We start from the raw sequence: 14530 nt of genomic DNA, 5'->3' as shown, positions 1-14530 counted from the left end.
CGCATTGTGCGTACGTCTGTCTCTTAGCGATCGTCTGAGAGAGGCCCGGTAGATTTATGCGCACCCCCGCGGGACCGCGTATTGATTTTCACGAAAACAGTATTTTCGAGCACAATTACCCAGAGTATTTCCCACGGGCGGGCACGGGGAATAAATTACAATTTTACGGGCGAAACTCTTTTATTTCTCCTCAGCTAAATAAGCAGTGACCGCCCACCGCCACCCCCGCCCTGGAGATAATGGAACTACGACCCAATTCCACTTTGGGGTTAGAGATATTCTACACAGGGGGGGCACGTCGGACGGAGAACGTCTTTTGGATTTAGCGCGGCTCATGCGACAATACGCCGCGACACACGTTGCGCGAAATCGATACGCGCACTAAAGAGAGGGATACCACGTCAGATTGTGTACATATACTACAACGTGTAAAAAATGTTATACTACACGTGTACAGTACCTTTAACCTTTTTACACTCTTGATAATTGATATGTTGACTTTAGATTTATGAGGTGTATGCTGTGCGATTGGCGCATTCAAACACACTGCAGTGACTTTTATAACGTAGACTTACGTATACGGTAAACTTGTACATTTGCATATACACGTATTGCAAAATCGACTGGTTTTTCGACATACGTTAAATAAAAATTGTACTTTCAAGATCGCCATTCTATAAATTGCGTCATAAAAACGAAAGGTACAGTAATAAAAATCTGATATATAATACGAATAATATATACATACATATGTATATACTTAATTGGGAATAATAATAATAATAACTATACTTTGAATCATTCATACTTGACAAAAAAAAAATTTTTCTTAATGTACAAAATTATTTCTTTTTTCTATTGATGAAACCCGCGACATTTTTATTTTTTCCCCTGGCCGTACTCGTTTTCTAATACCTATCTAACCTTAAATTATCTCAATTTCTAGTAAATTAGGTATGATATAATGTTTTAAATTATTTATTTTTAACAATAAATTGTATGTTTTTTTTTTTTTTTCAAATATGCTCTAAGTCAAGGTTTTGATGAGAAATTTGCACATTAAAATTAAAATAATTTTATTAACTTTTCATATTTGCCTGCTAATCCGGCCTCTACAGGCGAAAGCACAATATTTCGAGCAACAATCCGCCCCTGCCCTGGGCGACCGAAAACCGCCCGGCCGGCTATTTGACTCGTGCGTTTCTGGAATACAAATCTCCCTTTATTCCCGGGAGGACCGCTAAGGCGATGTACGAGCGTTGGTCTTGTTTGTTTTTCGCAAAAGCGAGATAACAAAGACCGAAAACTCGCACACATACACACCTCAACCTTCCCGTTTTATCCGGACCTGTGTGAGAGACTACATGTACACACATATCCATTAAACGGTTTGATTAAAAAAATATCAACGTTTATTTATGTGGAAACACGCGTAAACAAACCGCTAGACCGTAAAAACATACTCGCATCATTATTGCATAAACATTTACACCCTGGGGGGGTCAAAGGAGAAAAATGAGAATACAAGAGAAAGCTTTTCCGGCCATGGGGGAAAATACCCGCTTCGGAAAATTGCCTAAGAGTTAATTAATTCGCCAGACAGTCAAAAATGTACGTAATAATAAAAACGCGTAATTGTACACCTTAATCATTTGATATATATTTTCCTCTGTATTGTGATTAAACAATGGATACTCGGCGTGGTCAACGGGATGAGACAGCGGTGGAGCGCGTGGGATTAATTGGCGAAAACATTATTTAATTAACTTATCAGAGTTAAACCCACGTAGACGTGTTATTATCTGACGAAGTCATATAATAAACATCTTCGGTTACGCGCAAACACGCTTCATTGAATTGCTCGAAAGAAGGAAGAGCTAAAAATATCATCATTTTTGGCACGATACGGTCAAATCGTATTTATCAATAGAGATAAATCAGAAAAGTCGCACAAATAACAACACAATAAAACGATAATGTTATCGGTATCGTGACATTGATGGAGGTACGATTGAGAGTAAATCAATTACATAAATAATCGAAAGAATGCACGTAAAAAGATATTCTCATTAGCATTTCATAACCGTTGCATCATTAAGTAGCTATTATACAATTTCTGTTTTAGAATTAATACTTTTAAAGTAAAACATAAACAATATACAAAAGGAATATATATATACATGGCTGCGTTTTGGCACAACTTTAACTAATTTTGATGAAAATACTATTGCAGTGAGTTTCATATCGCAACTTCTATGACTATCATCACAATACCCCAAAACCATTCTCAGTATAAAAATATATACATATGGGATTTATATCATTATAAGATTTCATTTACTTAGTATTGTAAACATTAGTTTAACGGTCTGATTCGCTATGTTATATAACATAGTGACTAATAAAATAAAGAAAGAATGAAAATGTTTTATAACTTATTTATAAGGAATTTTTACAAATTAGCAAATCCAGGTTTTTAAATTTGAAGATAAAACAACATTGATGATTTTTTATTTAACCTTTAAATATCGTATGTAGATATTAAATTAATTTAAATAAAAAAGTAAATCTTCAGTTGCAACATGATAGTCGTTAACCCAATGTAAACACAATCAACAATTACTAAGTAAGTAGTGATACATTAGACTGAAATTAAAGTCTGTAAATCAGTGACATATATTCAATTAATTATAAACAATTATTACATATATAGATTTATTTTAAATATTCATCAGTAAGATTTCTTGTATCACTTAATTTCGCATACAGTTAATTTAACCCCTTATCGGATACAGTACCATATATGGCCCCACATTTAAAAAATCTTTCTTCTGATTATTTTTTGTGTTGCAGTATAAAGTAACATATTTTGTAACATAATTGCGACAACTTTGCCATCAGGCATCAAAACCAAAAACTGCGTTAATAACTGTTGGTAGTCATTTGGTAATGTCACATTGCTACGTGTTCGAACATAAATTTTTCGTTGAATGTGTAAATATCGGTGAGTTAATTTGAGAATATACTATAATATATACTGATTAATTTTACAATCGTTATCATATCCTAAATGCGTTTTTTTTATAATGCCATATTTGGCATACATACAGTGCCATATATGGCCATACTATAAATATGTATGGCCATATATGGCACTACATGCAGTATTCTTTATTTTTAGGTAAAATGGATCAAAAAAATTTTAATTGACACAAATGTTTCTTTGACATACCTCATACAAGCAAAGACAAATATTTGTCAGATGAAACTGAATTTGGTATTTTTCGCAAAACAATAAAAAAATATTGCACCTCACATAATAATAAATGAAACATTGGAATCGGAATTAGAACAAGATCCACTAGAATTACAAGAAAATACTAAATAAAAAAGGGTAAAGTAAAGAATTCAAAAAAATAAGAGAATAACATAATATGGATAGCATTGTTGGGATCAGAAACACTGCTAAGAGAAATAATAAATCTTGAAAATCCATCTGATTTTAAAAAATATTTATTTACTACCATCGATTATTCAACATGTGTGAAAATGAAGCAATGGGTACTGTACATAAGTTTATTAGAAATTTTTGTTTTAATTTTTTAAATGATTTGATTTAATTTGTATTTTTTGTTGAGTGCCACATATGGGTCGATAAATATTATAGTTACTACTACATGCAGTGTTATATATGGCCTTCATATGGTTTTGTCAATAAAATTGTAAATAATAAGTAAATATTTTTATTATACTATTTTCTAACATATGTATTTATTTTACAACATAAATATATTTTTTGCAGCGAATATAAAATCCATGCAGTAGGGGGTTAAAATGTATAATATTTACAAGCGCTTTAATTATCGATTTGCCTTGACTTCGCCATGTCGCTTAATTTTCAATATTGATAGATAAATGCGTATCTAGTGATTATTTTTTTGTCGCAATATACTGGCAGGTAAAAATATTTAAGCAAATATGTCTATATTTATATAACTAGAACCAAAACATTGGGAAGCCGGAATGAAGGCTATGATTTATAAAGATTATATGAGACACGTTCCGCGAATCCACTTTGATTTAAATCATACAATCGAATTAATATTAAGATATATTAATAACTCAGCTTTTGAACTACACAATACCACTGAGAAAGCCACGTAAAAGTGGAACAATCCGTTCTCAAATAATGCAGACATTCAGACCGTAAATAAGTTTAATTTTTAATATTTTTTATATATTATATAAAAATATCCTAAGGTAAATTTAGGAAAGCAGTTAAGATGCATATCCTAGTTTTAACACACATGAAGATATTCCCATAATACGTTTTTAATTTTACATCATAAAATGGGCCTCGAACAATTAGCTTACGTACATGCACTCGATTAATACCATGACAACAGCAGTATAGATAAGTTACGGCTCGATACACGTGAGTCTGCACCGAACCACGTGAGCGTTTAAAATGACAACACGTGCCATGACAGCACATGCAGGTATATGTATTGATACGTCGATACACATAACACCATACATATTTTAAGCAGATTATCGAGCAAAGCGAACAAGTCGAGATAATTATTTTCGCGGAATTTTCATGAAAGGCGATTCTCACAATTTTTATTTAATTTTCGCAAATCGGCGAGCGTCGCATTTTGAAACGCAAAGGTGACAAGACAAAAACGCTGTTTTATTTACCTAGAATTTAAAAAAATATCCAGATAAAACGGAATGCTAAAATCGGTCCAACGAGCGCAAACACTGCGCTGCGTTCTGTCTGTTCTGTATTATGCAGTTTCATTGCGAAGGTGTTTGACCGCAGGTACGTTGCCCGGCATTTCAGATAAACGCATACACACATGCACACAAAACGAATTTATATGTTGTATATATGTACGTATATCTATCTTTGCACAATGTGCAAGCGTATTATAGCGCAATTATGTGACGATACACCGACAAGACAAAGAATGCATTTATTTGTACAGTTCGCGACAAGTTGATTTGAGGCGCTTCTGAACCAATATGTCGTAGATTTGCGACATCTATTGTTATTTTTTTAAATTCGCAGAGGTTTTTGGGAACTTTTCCTCCACAAATAATTATCCTAATAATCCAGACGATATTTACTAGATATTTTTAAGAAATTGAAAATGTTATAGATTAATGTAAAAAATATGAGAATTTATTAACAAATAAAAAACTGGTTACATTAAAAAAAAAAAAAAAATTATAAAGAATGGAAAGACATTGACTATAACTGCCGGTTTTAATTTCTGAATAAAATTCCATTTATACGTAAATGTCGTAGGATGAATTGCTTTAGTGAATAGTGTAGTTATTCGCTATTAAACTGTAATATATGTATGTATGTATTGAAAATACATTTTAGTGACTTACATGGATATAAATAACAGCGTCAGAAAAGTTATTTAAAAAAACTATTTAACTATTATTTCAAAAATAGCAGCTGATTTTTATAATTTAATAAAATAATTAATAAATAAATTAATTTACTAATAATTAAATATAATATTCATATTTTATTTTTAACACCTAAGATGTAAGATCTATCGATCACGATATTCATCCTTGAGATCAGAAAAATCTAGGAAAACCTAATCTGTAATGATCGATTGAAATTATAATTATTCAATAATCAATAATTCTGTTCTCGCAGACACGATACGGAATTAAGATACACGAAGGTTTATATAATATGATATTCGAACATTCAGGTATTAGACACCGATTATACTACAAATGCTGTCATGGTCGCTGAGAGCGAACCCGGGCCCTGGAAAAATAATGATTCTGGGCTCCTTGACAAATATGGCATTTTATAATTTTTTTAACATCGTACTATAATTTCTTGAATAAATAATAATAAGTAGGAGTTAACTCTTTCTATACTAAGAATAAATATAAAAATTAGCCACTGTTGCGGCATATTTTCTGAAATCATATTTTATGCGAAATATTTTAATTAGGCAATAAAAATTATTTTAAGTATCTACTCATAATATTTACTTGATAATTATTCGCGTTTTATTTTTGCTGCTCAGTGTTGCCATATAGTGAATTCTCATTCTAGGGCAAAAGCAATAAAATCGTGCCACCACGGTGAAAACGCTCGATTATCAAGCGTTTATATTTACACTTTTTTATAACAAGATTACGATTGAGAATCGATTAAAGCACATCTAAACAGAATTTTGTCCAATAGGAACAATTATCTCTTCTCAGAAGTCAAAAATCCACGTCAAAAGCAATAAAATCGTGCCGTCACCTTCGCAGTGGGAACGCTCGTTATCGAGCTCGTAACTCAAATCAAGTTTCTCCATTAAAATTAATTAAAATGCCATTAATTTATTTCGATAAATAAAATTGAAATGATTACCTACAATACATTTTTTACTCGTATGTCAAGGTTCGAAATACTCGTAAGTCGAGGTTCGAAAATGTTTATTTGCTTTTAAAATTCTGTGTAAATAAACCACACAAATTGACTTTTCTGATGTTGATTGTAAATTTATGTGCTGTGTTATGGAATATTTTTCTTGCAAAACAGACGTACAAAGCTACCCAATCGATTAATACTTTTAAAAAGGTTGTATACTTCAAAAATTGAGGGCAATACAAAGTGTTTAATACCCCCGTTTACGGTCTAAGTACAAGCTTTTATTCGACTCTATGACGTCAAATGTTCGAGCGCAAAAAGACTAGAAATATCATTATATAATACTTGGCATTTACCGTCAGACAATATACCAAGTGCTTGTGCATTATAATAATAATATATCATATACATGCACGGCTCGCGCGCCGTCGTTTCCGACCCCCTGCATCTAGTTCCCGTCGACAACAACACAGTGAAATACAAGAACAGTGCGAGCACACGAACCGTTCAAGAACACATATACACACAATATATAAATAAATATAACACAACAAAAAAACAATACGATAACAAATAATAAGTTATTCTACGATAGCGATAATCGATTCACGGCGTCTCGCCACGTAACGGCTGTTAATTAATCGGGGCCCATTACTGAATTTTCCACTTTTCGATTCGGCTCGAAGGGCGCAAGATTGAGAGACCGGTTTCGATTCAGTCAAAAGCAAAAGGGCGCCACCCTTAAGGGCTGAGGGCGACCGTGGACATGCGTACATTGATTAAATCCCCGGGAGTGAGAGATCGCGTATTGAGCGAGAAAGCCACATCGTAGACGCGAAAACAAAAACGCCTATCCGGCGGCGACTATATAAAGGCCCATACATACACATATAATACATACATAACGATTCTTATTTAGTTACTTAGTGTCACGCAGCTTCGCTCGAGGCTGACTTAGAGGCGCATAACATAGGTAAAAGAAAATTATGTGTGTATTTGTAAATAACTTGGATCGAATCATCTTAGTATTATATAGCCTACATAGTCTAGCATACATTGCTAGTCAATAATCGATACTGAAATGAACTCTTATTGGGTGAAACAATTCACAACAAATATATTTATTATGTTACGAATTGCACGGAAACGTAATCGTGCGATAAAGTAACAAAAATATATTTTTAAGCTATGGTTAGAGAAAAATAATGTGAAATTACATGTCAGTCGTATCACTGAACGGCTAATCTAATTACATCAAAACCACATCCTACAAACGGTGTGTTGTTGCACCAAACGCTACGGTGACAATACGTTGATATATTATTAATAATTACAACGGAGCAACGTATTGAATTGCGTTTATGTATAATATATAGATGTTAACTAATTGGCAATTGGCGCAGTGCTATTTTTTTGTACGAACAGCGCGCTTTGATTGTTTGTAATTGGATTACACTTGTTCGTAGTTTTGGAGCACGTTGAACAATCAAACATACACAATAGTTTGATTCTTTAACACCGTATGTACAGCAAATCATGATTTCATTTTATTAAGTATATGTTACAGTGAATGTCTATCTTTCAGTAAAGTTATATTTTTACTAATTAAAATATAATTTCTTAAAAAAAATTAAAAAAACAACTGATTTATAATTTTACTGGGCCTGTAAAACCTGTATTTATTCACTGCGCGATGATTGACATTTTGGCATTGACTTGATTTGTCGGTATTTTCATCGGTATATATATATTTCTAGTAGAGAAAATATAATTTAACTGATCTATCGTTACAATTTAATTAACAAAACTAACTATAGTTTTAAAAAATTTATTAGGTCAAGTTGGGTTTGGGTTTGAACAGCAAATAGACGTCTCGCAACTGTTAAATTGAGCTTCATCGACTTTTTTAAACAGCATAAAAACCCACTGGTGTCACGACAAAACGCTAAATAACTAAATGTTTACGCGACATAACGCTCCCCGACAAAATGTTAACACGACACATTTATATGTATATATATATATATAAATGAGCACGTATTCTTTAATATTAAAAAATAGTATATATACATGTTAGATATATTGTTTAATTTGGAAACGAGGGATTTTTTAACAAATTTAAAAGTTTATATTTAAAAAGTGTTGCATTTCATAAAAAATATGATGAAAATAATTAAAAGTAAAATTACTTTTCATTAGTTGAAAATTAAACAATAATAAATAAAGCACCCATGGACAGGGTTTGTGTATCGAATGGCCATTAGTGAGTGCGTCATTTGTCGTCTAAAATTGTTCAAAAATCAACCAATTACATGGCTATTAATCACACGAATATTGCTCACGAGGAATATTACTCACACGGTTTAATAAGGAAAACTATATATTTTTTTATGAAAGTTATTTAATTTCAATTCAAGGTATTGAGACATTCATGAAGGGCTGAAAAATTTTATAAATTTTAAATATATAATAAATATGTATTTAATATTTTACGTATCAATTTGTTGAAGTCGATTTATTTATGTTTACAAATACTTTTAACCTGAAATTGAATGTGTATTATTTTCATTTTGTCATGTACATAATTATTTTTAGAACATATGTATATTATTGCAGAAATAATAGAAGTATTTAAAAAATAGTACTGAATATTTATTAATTTCTTATTTCAATCAATTATTTTTTTTACTATAATAACAATTTAGTTATTAATATTGAATATCTTTTTTAATCTCAATATGTAGTATTAAATTAATTCATAATTTTAATAACGATGAATAAGATGGTTATATGGTAAAATTTTAATATAAGCTATTTAAGATATTTTGTATATTATATGTCTATAGATACATTTTTAAAAGATTAATTTTATATATATTTTATTTAAAATTAATTCAATACATCGTTACAGTTTTCATTTAAGATATCTTGAAACATTGGCTCTGTTGTTTATTTATTTATTTATAAATTTTGAAAGATTATTTTTTATAAAACCTATTTGAAAATTGCAAATGGAACAATATGCGTGTATGCTCTGAAACACTTTTCAGATTAATTGCGAATTATGGTGGGAGTAAAAAAAACATATATTTTCCATATGATAATTAATTTGCTTTTACTTATTTTTAAACGATCAGCTATTACATAATTATATTTGTATCTATCACCGTTCATTGATATACAGTAGACTCCCCCAATAACACGGTAAATTGTTAATGTGCGAGCGAGCCAAAGAGAGGATATCTCACTACACGCGCCTGATTCGTATCTGATTAGTCCCCCAAATAGCACGTTCCCAAATGCTATTTGGGGGACTAGACTCTGCTTTCATAACGTTATCATAATTAAAATTATCCATATGCTTTCGATTTTTAAATCAAAAATACATAATTTAGACATTATTATTAAACCGGAGATTTTTCTGGTAAAACCGGATAAAATTATTTAGAAAGTAGTGTATGAATATCTAATAATATCTTATTTTAATCAATTGATTTTTTCACTTTGTATCCTGTTCATATTAAATTAAATAACTTATCTCAATTTTTTAAACCGTGTGAGCAATCGATTTATGGCCAATTTTCGTGTGAGCAAGTTGCCTTGTAACAAATGGCCATATTGATATATTATCGATTTTCATTTCTTGTATTTTATTTATTTTTAACTATAAAACTTATTTTAAATTAAGAGATTTGCAGTTACATATATTTTCGATTCGAAATTAAACGATAGACCTACCTTGTAAAGATACTATTTTATGATACTATAGAATACATATTAATTTATTGTAATCTAATATAAATTATTATTTAATAAATAACATTCATTATTCATACGTATACTAGTTAAATTATATTTTCGTTACTATAAATATGTATCAGCCAGTGAAAATGTATTAGGATATGATTTTACTGAATTTCCAGTGACAATATAACTAAAAACATCGTAAAGATCTTGTTGTTACATAAGAATCGAGGGCAAGTTGTAAAACTTATTGCTAATTTTTAATATAAACAATACATCTACATTCATTCGATAAAAATGTTGCGTATTTTGGGTTGCAGATTATTGCTATTGCTAATGATTTATTACAAATGAATAACAGTAGAATTATAGTCCCTATAAATAAAAAATATTTTTGTAACAAATTCATCTAAGATACTATACTTATGTTACTATCACAGCGCTAAATGCAAATAACACGGAAATATATTATGTATATGTTTTGAACGACGAATACGAGTTTGTTTACTTGTTCTATTCAGAACCGTAACTAACATTTTGTGGGTCCTGTACAAAGGTTACGTTTGGATTTGGATTTGTTTTTAAAATAGTATCGTACGTAAAAGTTTACTATAGTAATTATCATTGAAAAATACAATTTATTCGTAATACAAAATATTGTTGTATTTAATAGTAACAGAGTGTTTGATATCTGTTATATTTTATAAGAGCGTTCTTTGCGCATTTGGGTGTTACTTTTATTAACAATATTCGTATTGTATCAATTTGCGATTTTTAAATTTATTATTTGGCTGTGAAACGGTAAATTTCACGCTTTTCGACGATAAACGGACATTGAGAGCTCGGCACGAATTCCCGACAACAGTCCCGGACACGTGCCCTATCTGCGCGTATTGGCCATTCCCGATTCTCGAGTCTATATTCGCCGAGAGAGCAGAGTGTACGTATAGGTGCGCTGCCGCGGGCGGGACGGAATTAGCTCGCAACCGGTGGGCGGCCCACTGCCCGAATAGGGACACGCGAATTGTCCCGAAAACGTGCTGCCGAGACACCTTCCTGTAGCAGGGCTTAAGTTTTTACAGCAAAAACGTGACATTATCAAAGATAATCGAGATTAATTTCGTATCGCGGCAACGACAAAAAAATAAGATAATTGTTTTACATTCAATGTATTATTTGGAAACGAACATAACACAACAAAGTTCTCGAAAATCTAAACGAAATGTACACCTCGATCGTAACGTATGCAATAACGAAAAAGCGCAAACGAAGTTCTAATGATACTAAACCACAATAAGAGCAATTTTAGCTTCGAACCAAGTGCGTTATCTGTTAGCGTTAATTAAACATGGGGGGATAAGTGACGTTTTAATGGCTAAATTCCGGTTACGAAACGTTGAAAAGCGCAGATATTGCATTGTAGTACAACATAAGCTATGCGCTTAACCGACTTTGCAAATGTGCGGTTATTGATTCGCAATACGCGAGCGAATGTGTTATGAAGGGGATCTCCTTTTAATTTGATAACACTGACTAAGTAACTCAACATTTAAATGAATATATTACACGTTATTTCTAATCGAAAATTGATCAAAATTTTTAGAGCAATTAACGGAATTATATCGCTTGGTACTTGACCCCGAGCGTTCGAGCGCACAGTAGGAGAGTATGAATTGAAAATATAATAAGCACACGCATACACATGTACATACATAAGATAAACGAGCACACAATAACAATTGTCATAAAAGCGTTGATTAGATAGCGGGCGACCGGTTCCATCGTTACAAAGTCGTTCGATACGAAATACAAATTATTTTCAACACCAAATAAGTATTACAATATAATATTACTAATACAGAAATAGAGGTGTTTGTGTGTATAATATGCAGTGTACCCCCGGGGCGATCCTTAACTTGCCCCCCCCCCCCTCATACAATTATATAATACGAAGTCTGACCTTCCAAAAAAAAATATATTAATGCATGTCTTCAATATGCCGAATTTTTCCGGTTCAGATTGCCCCTTTTGAGCCCCTCCCCATAAAACATTTTTTAAATTTGATAAAATATATTTTTGGTAATCACGAATTCCATTATTTTAGCACGTGCTCCACTCGAATAAACAATGAGGAACATCTGGTGTAACTTTGTCTGGCAAAAAATATTTTTATTCATGTATAGAGGTGGCATTCTATAAATAAAAATCAGCATACATTAAACTGTCGTTTAACTGAACGTTACGTTACGTTAAACTGAAAATGCCGCCCCCAAGCATGTGTCGCCCGGGGCGGTCCGCCACTGATAATACTTATATGCGTAATTCCGGGTTCGATTTCCCAATCAGGTAAAATCAATTTTTCGTCTTCATTTTGAATCAGTTAAGTTTCACTCGAAAATATTTACAATTATGATTAAAGATATTAAAATAAATAATTTTAACGAGACATTAATACAGAAAGGCTATCTTTTAATTTGTAACTTTGTATATTATACATTTAAATTTTTTAAATAAAAAATACATACTACGATAGCAATGTAAACGTTGTACGAACATCGAGCGGTTTGATTTATGTTTGCTATGAATTGGTTTTGCAATGTGTGAACAATTGCACTCGCATTATTATGGTAATAATTTCAATTGACATCGTAAACTTCTACGAGCATGTTCGAGACTGATCGAAAAGTTATTAGGCGTCGTTCGGTGGTTTATATTGTGTGGAATTATAATGTGCTCACATGAATAAAGATTTTTCATTCAAACGACAAGGGTTTACATTTCTCAGTATTGTCAAGATTTCTTCATTTTCTAATTTTATCGTTCTATTTTGACGCAGTTTTGCTTTGCTGTAGAATATTTATATTCTGTGTTTGTTTGATTTTATCCAACAAGATAAATATTGTTTTTATATATTAACATGTTTATATGCAGTGCACCGAGAAGTTAAATCGCTCCGTTCAACATCGATCATATTTATGTACATATTTAGCCTGAGGCATGTGAACTTTGTATATTTGAATACAGTTAATTAACTTGTTAAATGTGTAGTCAGATACCGAGCATTAATTGTGTCAAATGGCATCAGGGGTTACACGTGATCGTGTGTTAGCATAGTTATTGAAAATCTATACCCACATACATGATGAAGGAAAATTATACCTATAACTGGATAAGCTATGGTGGTTCTACTAAGTGTTTTTTTTTTAATTAAGGAAAAATCTTTATATGTAAGTTCTGTAATTTTACATAACTGTTTTTGTATATGAGCAAAAACATATGTTTAGAAAAAAAATTTAAAAATTATACTGTTTGAGAAAACGTAAGAGGTAAATATAAATGTTTAATGCATATATATTTTGAAATATCCACATCACTACAGTTTCAGAAAAAAAGGGAGTTCATGAATTACTAATGATTACATAAAAATATATGTTTATTTCATATTTATTAATAAAAAAATGACAATACATATTGTGCGATAAAATAATGCATTATTTACACAGTCTCATTATTTCCCAGATAATGGGTTTTTCACAGATAAACGAATGTATCTTTTTCTTGTACGTTATCTTTAATCTAAAAGCGCTTTTAATTATTTGTTGAGTGCCAGTTTAGCTTTCTTTTAGTCTGCAGTTTAATTTGTTTAGTACAACAGAATATGAAAATATGGTATTCTATGGCACGATTTACAATGAATCATTAGCAATGTATGACTCATATTCCGTAACGTCTACTTTATTCAGGATCAATATCCACTTTCTATAGAAATTAAGACAAATACTTTGTAATGTTACTCGGCTAACTGCGGAATTTAGTTTTGAAAATATTGTTTTTAAATACATAGCAGTTTTATTGGTTTTTGTAGTAAATAGTAATTTACACGATGAATATATTCGGCAACCGCACTGAAAAAAAGTTTTGGATTCACGTGTATAGATGTCGACAGGTAAACAGACATTACACATAAGCAGTACGATAGACCGATGTTTTTCAATTAATATCGCACCTGAGAGTTCGGAATTAGTGATTATTAAATAACTATAATTCCGATCGATCACCATTAATTAGGTTTTCCTAGATTTACCTAATGTTAAGGAATAATTAAAATAAAATTGAATTCATACAAGTCATGCAGAACGAAAATTATTTAGTGTAAGTCACTGATTTACAGACTTTGATTTTAGTATGTTGTCTCACCATTTACATGGTAGTTGTCAGGGCCGCAGATAGCGAACCCGGGCCATGGGAAAACAATGATTCCGGGCCTCATGACAAAAATGGCATTTTATATATTTTTTAACATCGTACTATAATTTCTTGAAAAAAATAATAAGCACGCAGTTAAAATGCTCAATTATCAAAACTTTTTATAACAATATTACA

At 31.3% G+C, this 14530-nt stretch overlaps 1 protein-coding gene across 2 annotated transcripts in view; it reads right to left on the bottom strand.

Annotated features, from left to right (window-relative positions):
• Su(Tpl) (Suppressor of Triplolethal) overlaps positions 1 to 14530 on the bottom strand; it is a 112405-nt gene that overhangs the window by 47634 nt on the left and 50241 nt on the right. The gene's annotated exons all lie outside the window — the stretch shown is intronic.

This window comes from Plectrocnemia conspersa, unplaced genomic scaffold (genome assembly GCF_051122295.1).
Source record: "Plectrocnemia conspersa isolate PC_06_02 unplaced genomic scaffold, ASM5112229v1 ptg000002l, whole genome shotgun sequence".
Lineage (NCBI taxonomy): Eukaryota > Metazoa > Arthropoda > Insecta > Trichoptera > Polycentropodidae > Plectrocnemia > Plectrocnemia conspersa.
Note: the sequence above shows the minus strand (reverse complement) of the source record. Positions and strands in the feature narration are given on the sequence as shown.